The sequence below is a fragment of the Nymphalis io genome, chromosome 16 (assembly GCF_905147045.1).
Source record: "Nymphalis io chromosome 16, ilAglIoxx1.1, whole genome shotgun sequence".
Classification (NCBI taxonomy): Eukaryota; Metazoa; Arthropoda; class Insecta; order Lepidoptera; family Nymphalidae; genus Nymphalis; species Nymphalis io.
The window spans coordinates 8,541,209-8,554,051 of record NC_065903.1 but is presented as its reverse complement, the minus strand read 5'-3'; the positions used below and the strand labels follow the sequence as shown (position 1 = coordinate 8,554,051).

The following is a 12,843-nucleotide window of genomic DNA, read 5'->3' as shown; positions in this document are numbered from 1 at the left end:
TTGAAAATTATTTCAATTATATTGTTTCGATTATTTCGAGATTCTGTAAAAATACATACTATTTCAAATTTATACTTAATATTCATTTTTATAAGTGCACTTTTTAGAATACTTTTATATATATATGTATATGTTTTGCAATTTTTGATTTATTTCGCAACGCGGCAGAAGATTTAAGCTTCACGTACGGCAACAGATTTATTGATTCATCTTTTAAACCTTTAGAATAAATGGTGAATTTTCACTCATGTTTTAAAAAGGTACAACGTTTACAAACGACATTCCTGGTTAAGTACACTTGTATGCACATATTCGTATATTCAAGTTTCGATAAAACTATTCACAAACTTTCTTTCCGTTCACGTACTATGATGTAAAGTACCTTTCTACTGATTTTAATTCACTACTATCACTGAATATATACAAACACATTTAGATATTTCATGTATAGAATTGTTTTATAAAACACATTTTCGCGCGTTTTTTTTTTTAAATATTATAAGTGACCAGCGTCGACGACCAACGGCCAGCGTTGACTGCCCTGCACCGCTTCGATCTTATGCAACAGCTAATAACACGGTATTATCGATAAAATGCACTTAAAATACTCAGTTAAGTATTACAAATAAACTGTAACAGGTTACAATTACTGTCACTAGATGCGGGTTACATTTTTAAACATGAATTAATGCAGACAATAATAGCGTGTTTTCCGTAATTTGTATTGTTATTAATCGCAATTATTATCGATAAGACTAAAAATTTAATAAAACTATATCTGTTGCAATGGAAACTAGTCGAAGATCTCATCTCGCAAAATTACAGGAAGTACATTATTATATGTTATGTTATACGACGGAACAATTTTATTAATAGCCGTTAAAATAACGATAATTTTTTTATATGTAAAATGCTACTTGTCTTATTAAATGTTTTCATTGCTTTGGTGTATTTAATAAAACAAAATGTTAACGTCGCGTCGTAAGAAATTATATTCAGTTAATTTACATTTATCACTTAGAATTAGATAGTTCGGTATTTATAATCAAGCAAGTATAAAAGTTTTTACGAAGAAATTAATGAAAAATATATGCAGTTTCATTTGGTAAAATATTATGACCTTAAACATGAAATTAGCGTTTTGTCGTACTGACTACTTTGATCTGAAATATATCCTCCTCCTCTTTGGTTAAGATTCAAAATTCAAATTTATAAATTCATTTAGCTGGTACATTTGAGTTTTGAAAACAGTCATTCATCTGTTTTTCCTTATTATTTTTTTCTTTGGCGTCGCTTATTACTGCATAATGGAAAACATGAAATATCGGTATATTTAGAAGTACGAATTCTACCGTGGCTGGTGGCGTGGTGGATTAATGATGTGTACGGTGTTGCAAAAGAAAGCACGGTACGTTTTTGGTTTCAACGTTTTCGTTCTGGAAAATTCGACCTTCAGAACCAACCCCGTGGACGGCCGGAGACCAAAGTGGAAAATGAAGAATTAAAGGCTATTGTGGAAGCGGATCCATCACAAAGCACTTCAGAGATAGCTGTAGGCTTCGGGGTAAGTGATAAAACTGTATTAATCCACATGAAGCAAATCGGGAAAGTAAAAAAACTTGAACGAAGGGTCATGGGCGTCGACTACTGTGTTACTTTGCTCAACCGACACAATAATGAAGGGATTTTAAATCGAATCATTACTTGTGATGAAAAGTGGATACTGTACGATAATCGGAAGCGCTCGTCGCAATGGCTGAACCCTGGAGACCCAGCCAAATCCTGCCCTAAACGAAAATTGACTCAGAAAAAGTTACTTGTGAGTGTTTGGTGGACTAGCGTCGGTGTCGTTACAGTTTTCTAAAATCTAGCTAAACGATTACAGCAGATATCTATTGTCAGCTACTGCAAACCATGAAGGAAGAACTAGCTGCTAAACAACCGAAATTGGTCAATCGCTCTAGGCCACTGCTGCTTCACGACAACGCAAGACCACACACTGCACAACAAACAACCATTAAGTTAGATGAGCTACAATTGGAATGTCTGCGACATCCACGGTACTCCCCGGACCTTGCTCCGACAGATTAACATTTTTTCCGGAATTTGGACAACTTCTTACAAGGAAAAAATTAAACTCCGATGTTGCTGTCCAAACCGCCTTCAAAGAGTTTATTGATTCTCCCTCATGGTTTTTTTTAGTAAAGGGAGGAAACAACGGTGCATACTTTGATTAATTAAATATATTTTACAAAAAAAAAAAATTGATTTCATATTCCTCCCGTACAAAACGCCAATTTCATATGTAAGGACCTAATATATAATCATTTGATATAATTTTATTAATTAATTAAATTAATTGTTTTTCAAATTAGGGCAGGATCTTAAAACTTTATTTTCTTTAATAAATTTAAGAAATAAATTCAATAAATAAAACTACTATCTATTAGATAAATAAAAGCAAAGTTTCCTTCATATTAATATAGGTTTATATTTGTTTAGGAATTATCTTTCTAGCAATATTTCTCTTCTAAACTAAGGTTGTCTGGTAGAAATTGCTTTTAAGTAATGATGTCGCACCGCTGAAACCGCTGTACAAACAGAACAGTTAAATATTGCGTACTTTGTAAGTAATGTTTTTCTTTTTTTAATTTTAACAAATCACTATATGTGACCCGAGTATTTTTTTAGGTATTAAAAATATAATTGTGACGATTAAAAGATGTCAATTATCTATTTCAAAAATTTGTTTCTCAGATAATGCATCTGTATTACACTTATAATCAAATGAAACATCGTTTCTTCCGTTTCACTCAAGCGATCGTCGTTTTTGCAACACGTTGCAAGTTGCCAATGCCATTCGAGAAATGAAATTTTACCAAATAGACCGAGAACACACGTTCACTCGCATTTTATTGGCCTTGGTGTATAATATCTACTGAATGAAAAAAATACATTTAAACTTGAACAGAATTTGATAACCTTTTCATAGAATTAATTCCTTTTTAATGTAAAGTTTTTAATATGTATTTATTCAAAAGATAATACAAAGGTTCTCATTATTATCTACTTATGTTTTATGTTTGACATGATTTTGTTGTTACTTTCACTTCGTATATTATACTTGATGTGTATATTACGTAATCATTGCATCTCCAACAACTAAGTTAATATTTTTTTCAAATATTAGATGAAAAATAAATTTGGTATAGTTTCCGGCAGAATAGAAGAGGGTTATGTCTTCTCGTTCCGTGGCCTTCGTAAAAGCCGGTTAAAAGAGAGATTACTTTTTTAAGCTCATTAATCAATCCCTTCCTTCCCTTGCGGGTAGCGCTTCAATAGCCCTGCCCTTATAGTGGCAGGAAACTTCGAGAGAAACCAACCAACTACTACTTAGCATTTCTAAAGAGGGTTGAAAGACGTCAGTAGGTCCGCCAATCCTTTTCCTTGCAGTGATATACAACACACGGCTCTGACTCCAAGTATACGGGATAAAATCAAAATATGACGAATGATGAGATAAAAATAAAATAATACGTATACAAAGCCTCCTCTCCTCTTCGAGGTTTAGAACTTATTTCTCCAATGCGGATACACATGTGGCAGAATTTTATCCGACCCATACAGGTTCCTAGTAGATTCCTTCCGAAGCCAAGGACGAAATTAACTAACGCAAATTAAGGCTAACAACAATTAAACTTATTGCATATCGTATATGTAAGAAATTTGTCATTAAATTTATATAAACACAAAATCATTTGCTTTAGGGAGGTTTGTGAATGCAACCTGAGTAGATTGAATACAATTGTATAGGATATAGAAAATGACTAGACAAAAATATTAAAACGGATATTACGTAGTTACAGAGGGAGTATATAAAATGGAAAGTTAAAAAAGCATGAAACGGCAGTGAAATGTATTGAGCGAGGTTAAAAGATAATAAAGGAACAATAAGTTTCAGCTCGACTGCGGGTGCGGCGATGGCATCGACCTCAGATTGCGCAATCCATTGCACTAATTCTTCTATCATTCGTCACAATGGTTATTACTAGAATTTATTACTTTTGAATTAAATTGAAATTGAATACGTCACGTGTACAGTGTGAATGACTAATTTCATATAAACATATTTTTTAAAACAAGTATTTTCTACGAAGTCCCGCACGTTCTAATTTTCATGTCAATAAGAGAAGTATTTTGTTTTAAAATTACTTACCAATATATCTCGTCTTCAAGTGATATTTCTTTAAACTCGTTTATCTGTTGAAAAAAAATAATTGAAATTATTAGAAGCGTTTCGGCCGAATTGTTACGGAAATCGGCAATATTTTAGTACGACCTAATAATTCGTGACGGTTTGTAGGTCACGGGAGATCTGTTACATATTTTCCTTTCTAAACTCCATAATGTAAAAGTAGAAGCACAAAAACGTTATGTTTAACAAAAAAGAATAATACATATTTATAATTTATGAGAGTAACGGTAACGGACACAAACATTTCTTTAAATATAAAAGTAATTAGTATGAATAAACAAAGAAAACAAATTTTGTAAGACAGAAAAAGCACAGCACAATTAAATTTTCGTAGCGTATTACGCGGTTCTTTACTGGCGGGCTATTTTTCATCAGACCAGTTTACTTTGTTTGTGCAATTCTTATTTTTACTATATACTTCTTTACTAATATTACAAAAAGATGAGGTTTTTTGTATGTTTCTTTGTAATAGATAAACTTAAAAATAAAAATGTAATAGATAGATTGTAAAATTTATTTCACCTATAGAAAGCGACATTATATAGTAACATGGGCTATATTTTATTTTCAAAAAAATTAGAGTTCCCTACTACGATTATAAATTCATTGGCGTTAAGTAGATAATTGTGGCCGTGGCCGCGGGTCAATTATAAAACACGATCATCTTTTTAAGAACACCAAAACTAAATAAAGATTTAGTCAACAGTAAATTTCACTAGTATCCGAATCAGACTCGATTTTAGTCACGTTCGAAATTTAAAAATCGATTGTGCGAGACGATCTCGAGCATAAAGATTTCTTTGTCGCTGATCACGACAGAAGCAAATACCTTACTTAACGTACGTAACTCGAATGCAATTCGTAACGCAGTCTTTAGACATAGTTGCAAGTTCGATTACGAATTATTTGATTCGTATCGAATTCCTTTAGTTATAGTCGATCTCACATACATGTTTACGACTTGCATTAAAATTCTAATCATGTAAAGATACGTGAATAACATTGTCAATTTCGTTTATGCATGTGCGTTGTTCACGGGAAATCCTTTAGGTATAGAAAAAAATAAATAAGCTTGTTGTACGAGTCTAAACACGATCATGTGATATTTTTTTTTAGTTTTTATCTATTTGTTATTTTTTATTTGTTCGGTACTGATTTTGCAATTGATTTCCAACTAATTTATGATGAGATAGAGACTTAAATAAAAATTAATTTGTTAGTAAAACTATAAATGCAATAGTGGGTTTGTTTGTTACGCTTTCACGACTTAAATACTCAACCGATCATCATGAATTTTGTATACATCTTCTCAGTTACAGAGAAGTACATAGGGTACCCAACACCTCCCCCACCAACGCGCGCGCGTAAACTATTCCCTCATCCTAAATTGCGTGTGACCTTTGATTTTTGAGTATTTTAGATTTTGTACAATATATGTATATATATATATACTTTAATGATTTATTGATTTCACTTATCATTTTTTAATTATACTTATCACTACAACTAAAACTAGATAAACTAATATAGGCACAAACGAGTTTCACATTTGCCAGTCCACCTACTAATTTGAAATAAAATATAAATAGTTTAATTAAAGTTTTAAATCAAATAACATTAATTTTAATAAAGAATGGTCTTATGATGAAATGGCTCATTACCAATTTTAAAACATTACAATATCGTGTTACATTGTAAAGGAAGCCATGTGTCGTATGTACTTTCAATATATAATTTCGCATGCTCGATAAAAATTATTGTCATACATTCATCTCCTACACTAGGCTTATGTAAAAACCCCCTCGAGGGGCGTCTATCACCGTCCAAGGGACGGTGATTAAAGTGCAAGCCCAGATGAGGTATCTGGGCCTGATCCTGGACGGAAGATGGAGCTTCAGGCAGCATTTTATCCAACTCGGCCCGAAGCTTATAAGCGCTGCTGCCGCCCTGGGCCGCCTCCTAACAAATGTAGGAGGGCCGGAAACATCATGTCGGCGTTTATACGCTGGCGTGGTACGCTCCATGGCGTTGTACGGTACACCCATTTGGGTGGATGCTCTCACCGCTCGTAACAGAGCTCTTCTGCGGAGGCCGCAAAGAGTCATAGCGGTGAGAGCGATACGTGGGTACCGTACGGTGTCATGGACGGCAGCGACACTTCTCGCGAGCGATCCGCCCTAGGAACTCCAGGCGGAGGAGCTTGCGGAAGTACACCGGTTCCGGGTGGAAACGAGGCCAAGCGGCGTCCGTCCAGGGTCGGCGGAGGTTAAACGAGTCAGGGCCCTAGCCCAGCGAGCCTCGATTCGCAGGTGGGAGGAGGACCTGAGGTCCCCCTCGGCAGGCCTAGTGACAGTGGAGGCGGTCCGCCCCCACTTGAGTCGCTGGGTGGAACGGAGTCACGGCACACTCACATTCAGGCTGACGCAGGTACTTACCGGACACGGTTGTTTCGGTAAGTACCTGCACCGGATAGCGAGGCGGGAGGTGACACCCTCCTGCCATGAGTGTGGTGCGCCTTCGGAAACAGCGTGCCACACTCTGATGGAGTGTGCCGCTTGGGGACCTCAGCGCCTGTCCCTGGCGGCCTTAGTCGGTGAAGACCTCTCGCTGCCGAGTGTGATAAACGCCATGCTTGATAGCGAGAGGTGCTGGTTGGAGACGGTCTCCTTCTGCGAAAATGTCATGTCGCAGAAGGAGGCAGCGGAGCGGGAGCGTGAGGAGAGGGCCGCTGACTCGCTTCGCCGAATAAGACCGGGGAGAATGCGTTGGCGCTATGCGCATCTTCTCCTCCACGCGTAAACGCGTTTTTCCAGCGAAACAAAAAAAAAGGCTTATGTAAAAACTATGTTATTTCATTTTATCAATATGTTCTTATTTCAATTTACTAATTATTCTGGTAATTTAGTGGCAATTTATAAGTAATACATATTTTATGGTAATTTTCGAGTTCGCTCATGGTTACATGGCATTACTTTCACTGTGTATAATGAAAAGTAGTTATTTTGATTTAAAAAATAATATACTAGCGATTTGAATATACTTGGTTTTTTAATAATAAATACATACATTTAATTTCTACATTATTTTAAAAGTATTGTTCATGGCCAATGGCTCGTATTTTTGTTTATAATATAATAAGATTATTAGGACAGGTTTCTATATTAGAACGTTAATATCACCGTACCATAGTAATATCTATAAAACTATTCTGGTATGTAACGTCCGTTGACGTACAGTAAATAATCCAGATGTAATCAGGGTTACCACTAGACTGACCATTTTATTTTATATTTTTTATGTGCTCATTTTTTTTTTATTTTTGTCTTTTGTAAAGGTTTATATTGTTTTATATTAAAAGAAAAATGTAAATCAGTCTATGAATATCCCATGTATCTCATTTGAGGCGAAAGTATTTCATTTGACGAGCCGGTTGGCGTGGTTGGTAGAACACTTGCCTTTCACGCCGAAGGTTGTGGGTTTGATTCCCACCCAGGACCGACATTTGTGTGCATGAACATGTATGTTTGTCCTGAGTCTGGGTGTAATTATCTATATAAGTATGTATTTACAAAAAAAAAGTAGTATATGTAATATATCAGTTGTCTGGTTCCCATAGCACAAGCTTTGTACAAGCTTAATTTGGGATCAGATGGCCGTGTGTGAAAAATGTCCCAGGATATTATTATTATTATTATTAGTATGGAGTTTATTTCACTACGCTGCTGCAATGCGGGTTGTATATATATCACATAAATGTGTATTTTCTTGGCAACCCTATTAGTAATGGTCGTTGAGTTAGTATTACGCTCCACGTAGCCGACACCAGTCACCACTACCGGGTAAAGATCGCTCTGATTCACAGGCGCTAAGATACGAGTATCTCCTTAGAACAAGTGTAAAAGAATTTATGTCAAATAATGTTAAAATTAGGTTCTAAGAACTATCACAAACAAAGCTTTAAGGACAGATTAGATTTTTTTTCTTTATTTTATATTATATATTTTTATATATAATTTGCAACGAGTAGTTTAATATAATCTATTAAAATAATATATTGTTTATAAAAGCTAAAAAATTTTTGGTTATCTTTCTGCGATCCTATCTGAAATACTAAAGCAAATATATTAAATTATTGTTTTGTCAACGGTCATTAGTATGTCTGCTAAAATTCAAGTTCATCAGACGTCTTGAAGATGACCAGTACGTTGAACGATCCCGTTACATAGATATTTACAGGTCAAGCTAATAAAAGCGTGTTAAAATAGTGTTTCTTCTCAGACCAGGGTATTTTCTATTGCGAATCAGTGGTAGTTTTTAATTTGACAATCAATTAGCGAGTATAATGCTCCTATATTTAATAAAGGATTATGATTTAATTTGATTTGTTATTTGTAAAAACAAATTGAAATCATTAGCATTTCGCAATATTTGCTTGAAAAAAGTTTCGTGCACACGTGCCATTTCTATTACATTCAGTGTTCTCAGATTATTACTGAATTATATGACTCGTATTAAAATATAACTTTTATATCTCGTGTTTAAAATGAAAACTATTTTTGAAATTTTAATTAAGAACTTATATATATTCTATATATAACAAGACTAATAATTTAAATTAAATACATGAAAAATATAAGTGGATAAATTACTTCTGTGGCTTTTTTGTGTCACTGTAAAGCTAATGATAACACATTTAATTGTTTCGCGATCCCTCAGAACTTCATATTTCATATAACTAAATGTTTATTGTAGGGAACATTGTTGTACTGTAATGTATGTAATGTAATGTTCCCTACATTGTTGTACTGTTCTTGTGCAGTATCCGTTTCAGGTCTGATGCGTTGTATTTATGAAGCAGTAGGCAAGTAGGCTTAAAATATTCAAGTGAAGTTTCCCTTTTTTTTTAAATATTTTTAATTTTATTATTATTCTGGCTTATAAAGCTATATATACGATGACTATCTATATACTTCCGTCACCTTATTTGGATAATCGTAAATAATGACGGTTCAACGAGCATTATTCACAGTCTAACCACGTAACCCCTGATTCTAAGTGTGTCCAATTTATTACGGAACTATCTTTAAATAGAATGTTAGCTATTTATTAGGATTGTTTTTATTAAATTAGTTTTTTCGTAATTTTCTAGATTTCGTGAAATCAATTTGAGATAGATTACAAGGTACTCTTAATCTATGTTAGTGTCAATCGTTAGTTTATTGTTATAATTGATAAATTATTCAGTATATTTTGTACAATTTTTTTTAGTAAAGTTGTTTTTAAAGTATATATTATACTTAATTATTTTTATTAAAAATACTTGTGTCAGTTAGTTGGTTACACAATATGCATTTTATAAAGCGGCTGAGATTTATTACGAAATAGGGAAATGTATTAAAACAATGTTCATTGGAAAGTTATTTTCGTTTTCGAATCGAGAAAATAATTGTTATATAAACAGAATTTTGGAAAATACATATAAATATATCAAGATCAGTGAGGTGTAATTTGTCATCTTGACCTCTTTATAATAACACCATACAAAAATATACTTACAAAAATTATTGTAATAATATCCAAATTCTTGTAAAGTTAATCATAGAGAAAATGGACAAAAAGTAAAACGCGCATAAATAAGATTCTTAGAAATTCTGAAGTTATTTTCGAAATTATAAAATATACGTACGCATAAATAATGAAGGAACCTTTGATGTCAACGGTTGGATTACTCATTTAGAATGTGTAATATTTATAAAGACGTGAGCTAAGACTTCCTATATTAGTAGAGTATGGGCAATGTTCAGTTCTCCATCGATTCGAAATTAAAGGGCTGATATAAATCTTAGTACACCGCATAGAACACGCACTGGGAAATAGAATATTCGGAAGAGGCCTTATAATATAATTACGTAGCAGTCAATGGTACAATTTTGACTGCAAAAAAGACTTTGTCTGTCTGTCTTTTACGCTTTTATGGCTAAACCACAGAAATGATTTGATGAAATTTAGTATGAAGCAAGCTTGAACTTCACTGATACGAAGCCGCAGGCGTTAAATAGTATAAAATAGATGACGTAAAAACATTAAATCATTGTAATGAAAACATATTACAAGAAAGGCTACGAATAAGTACTAACTTTAATTAATTGTTAATTAAATTGGTGGTGGTAGGGCTTTGTGCAAGCTCGTCTGGGTAGGTACCACCCACTCATCAGATATTCTACCGCAAAACAGCAATACTTGATATTGTTGTGTTCCGGTTTGACGGGTGAGTGAGCCAGTGTAATTACAGGCACAAGGGACATAAAATCTTAGTTCCCAAGGTTGGTGGCGCATTGGATATGTAAGCGATGGTTGACATTTCTTACAATGCCAATGTCTAAGAGCGTTGGTGACCACTTATCATCAGGTGGCCCATATGCTCGTCCGCCTTCCTATTCTATAAAAAAAAAAAAAAATTGTAATTTTTATTGACTCAGTTACTCAGGTAGATTACATACATATAGTGGAAGCTTCATTGGTCTAGTAGTAAGGCCGCAGACCTGGGTTCAATTTCCAGGTCGGGAACTCTTTCCGGTCGTGTCGGATTGGAGTAAATCGGGAGTGCACCTGTGTTTGCGCATAAACTTGTGAACTGTAATATGTCCTGCGCAGTTGGCTAATCTCTCTTGAGATTGGCCGCCTTGGCCGAAATCGGTCTGGAGGACTATTTAGTGGAAGATAATTTTTTTTTAAATATTTAAAAACCAACTAAATTAAACAATTGGAAACAAATTCTATCTTAACAGGCATTCTCTACGAGTCAATATTTATTCAAAAGAGATTATGAAATATGAAAAATCATTACCTCTTCCAGGATTATAGTTTCAATGAACCCAGCTGGCAATATTCCAAGGCTTGGCAAACTCGTATTTAACTCAAAGCGAATAGTCTTGCAGATATAAAGTGTACTTATAAATGTTGTCTATAATTGGCTTGCGACGTCTCACAGTCTGGTGCGATCGGTCTTGACAAAATCCCATTAGTTCTTGTGAATATGAAGAGGTCACGTTTTCGTTTTCGTGATTTGTGTTGACATTCATTATATCCAAACGTCTGCTTATAATGGTCTTTTTGCTCCGTATCGTATGTTAATGAGTTCTTTGCTCTGCTTTCAATGATAATTACATTATAAGTATAGTGAATTGTCCAAGGGGAAGTGGATGACAAATACTGTCGTGGGGTAAATTTTGATCGCTAATAAGAATTATTAAATTCTGAAGAGAAATAAAAAATAATGAACTAGTGCTTATTTTTTATAGCCGAGATGGCCCAGTGGTTAAAACGCGTGAATCTAAGCCGATGATCGTGGGTTCAAACCCAGCAAGCACCACTGAATTTTCATGTGCTTAATTTGTGATTATAATTCATCTCGTGTTTGACGGTGAAGGAAAACATCGTGAGGAAACCTCGATTTGTCTAATTTCACTGAAATTCTGCCACATGTGTATTCCCGCATGGGAGCAGCGTGGTGGAATAAGCTTCAAACCTTCTCCTCAAAAAAAAAGAGAAATGAGGCCTTTGCCCAACAGTGGGACATTCAAAGGCTGTTACTGTACTGTAACTGTTCATTTTTAACTAACATAAGTCACATTTTGATACAATACGTTGTCATATTACATAATAAATGCCATAAACATATTACATGCCATTTAAAATAGATATACTAACATTTTTCATACAATATACTTACGCATACATATTATAATAGAGAAACACACTTTCCTACTGATTTTTTATCTTATTAAATAGTTATTCAATTACGTCCAAGCGACATGATTGTATCAAATGTTGCAAAGTAAGTAAGCCGAACAATCTAGATTGACCGGGATAAAGATAGATCTTTAGATACTATTTATGTTATAATAACCGTATGCGCAGTATGCCTATTTAAATTTGGCTGAGGTAAACCCCCACTACTCACTTAAATTCCTATATATATATATATATATATATATATATATATATATATATATATATATATATATATATATATATATATATATATATATATATATATATACCGTATGCGCAGTATGCCTATTTAAATTTGGCTGAGGTAAACCCCCACTACTCACTTAAATTCCTATATATATATATATATATATATATATATATATATATATATATATATATATATATATATATATATATATATATATATATATATATATATATATATATATATATATATATATATATATATATATATATATATATATATATATATATATATATATATATATATATATATATATAGGAATTTAAGTGAGTAGTGGGGGTTTACCTCAGCCAAATTTAAATAGGCATACTGCGCATACGGTTATTATAACATAAATAGTATCTAAAGATCTATCTTTATCCCGGTCAATCTAGATTGTTCGGCTTACTTACTTTGCAACATTTGATACAATCATGTCGCTTGGACGTAATTGAATAACTATTTAATAAGATAAAAAATCAGTAGGAAAGTGTGTTTCTCTATTATAATATGTATGCGTAAGTATATTGTATGAAAAATGTTAGTATATCTATTTTAAATGGCATGT

At 33.4% G+C, this 12,843-nt stretch overlaps 1 protein-coding gene across 1 annotated transcript in view; it reads right to left on the bottom strand.

Annotated features, from left to right (window-relative positions):
* The window catches only part of LOC126774200 (rab11 family-interacting protein 4B), an 87,826-nt gene that overhangs the window by 51,073 nt on the left and 23,910 nt on the right, over positions 1 to 12,843 (bottom strand). Inside the window, exon 2 of the mRNA XM_050495608.1 lies at positions 4,217 to 4,260. The gene's annotated coding sequence lies outside the window, so the exon portion shown is untranslated. The remainder of the gene's footprint in view (positions 1 to 4,216; positions 4,261 to 12,843) is intronic.